Here is a 2,006-nt window from a genome sequence, read left to right on the forward strand (position 1 = left end):
CCAGAAAAGGACTAATTGATAATTCAGTCCCTTTTAGCCAGTCTCCTTTTCTGCTCCCTTCTAGATGTACAAAAGTGTTGCTTATAAACACCCACCTACTAATTGGGCCCTTATTTTCCACCTACAGACCTGCTTCTGAATAGTGACCTTTTTTTTTTTCTCACTAAATTTCCTGGGCCATCAACCAGATTATAGCTGTGCTCTGCCTTCCTGCTGGGATCTAACACCTGCTCTTGCAAACCTCTTTTTGACTTTTGTCTGAATCCAAATTGAGTTTATTACATTCTTTGTACATTGTTCGTGGCTCATACTACCTCCTACACCCCTTCCCCTTTCAACTGCACTTTGTAGTTAGTCTCACAATAAATCTAACTATTGAATCCTAAACATAATCTCCACACCTGTTCTGTCCCAGTGGATTTAGATTAAGGTCCAAATGGCTTCAGCCTTTCCACTCTCGTTTGCCTGATTGGAGCTCCACATCTCATACCCCAGAGCAGTGTATGACGTGTCCCAACACCCTATGTTTCCTCGTTCCCTCAACAAATTCCACAGCACATTCTATGTTATTCTGAACTTTCTGAGCTCTCTACTTCTTCAGCCAGCTTGTTTATCATTGTTTAAAAAGAGAAAAAAGCCCTAAGACTGCCAATATAATCAACTACAGATTCATTGTTACTCCTCAGATAAACTTTAATGGTAATTTCTGTATCCATTAGAAGCTGTTTTCCATGCAATCATTCCCTTCCAGCTTCTAAGAACACTTCTCCCATCTCCATCCCTTCCCTACCCCACCCCTCCCTTACCACCTCTTACACTTACTCTGAGGAAATAAAGAACAACCCTCTTATCTCTGTGAAGAGAACCATGGACACTCTAGGGGTGCTCCCAACAATGTCTTTATTTGCTTCTAATATTTCTCACCATTAACTCTTTTCCACTTTTCTTTTGTCTAACAAAAAGATGTGCCTGCCACCATTCTTTAACACAGCTTCTTTAACATTCTCCACAATTCCACAATTCCATTTATTAACATAGTCCTCTCCTTTTCATGTTCAATCTACTTCATCTTGGACACCAGGAAGACCAAAGTATTTCTTCCTTTCTTCGCCCCTTGAACTTTTGTGGAATCTCCTTTCTTTGTTTTACTGTGAGAGGGATTGTAATTTTCACTCATTCTCGTTCTGTGTACCTCTCAGTTGCTTAAAATATTTTACTTTTTATTCACAAACAGGTATATATAATTATTTAAAAGATAATACAGTGAGTACACATGTACCCATCCAGTTAAGAAATAGATCATTACTGGGGCTCCTGGATGGCTCAGTCAGTTAAGCAACTAGCTCTTGGTTTCAGTTTAGGTTATAATTTCACAGTTCCTGAGTTGGAGCCCCATTTCTGGCTCCATGCTGACAGCACTAAGCCTGCTTGGGATTCTCTCTCTCCCTCTCTCTCTGCCCCTCCCTTGCTTGCTCTGTCTGTCTCTCTCTCTTAAAATAAATAAATAAACTTTTTTAAAAAAGGGAATAGATCATTACTAATACAATTGAATAGGCTTCTGGTCATTGCCTACTTTCATTCCATCTTAGAGGTAATTGCTTTCTTAAATTTTGTGATAATCAAGTCTTTATTTTTCTTTATGATTTTACGGGTGTGTGTATATATCCCTGATTAATACATTTTGTGTATTAATGGAATATTCATCACCACTCTTTCCATCCAGCACATACCCCTCTGCTGTGGTTTCAGAGCTCTGTGCTTTCATCTGTCATAGCATTTATCACATTTATTTTCTGTCAGTCCTTAGACTATAAGCCCTTCGCACATTGTTTTTTTTAATTCCCAGAACTTAGTACCCAGAACATAGTAGGCATTCAATAAACATTATTTAAATAAATTAATAAAGGAAGAAATTGTGGGCACAACCTCTCTGTTGGTTCAGAGTTACTGTAATTTCATATTAAAACAAGTACATGAACACATTCTGGAGTAGAAAATTTTTCAAT

Source organism: Prionailurus bengalensis, chromosome B2, assembly GCF_016509475.1.
Source record: "Prionailurus bengalensis isolate Pbe53 chromosome B2, Fcat_Pben_1.1_paternal_pri, whole genome shotgun sequence".
Lineage (NCBI taxonomy): Eukaryota > Metazoa > Chordata > Mammalia > Carnivora > Felidae > Prionailurus > Prionailurus bengalensis.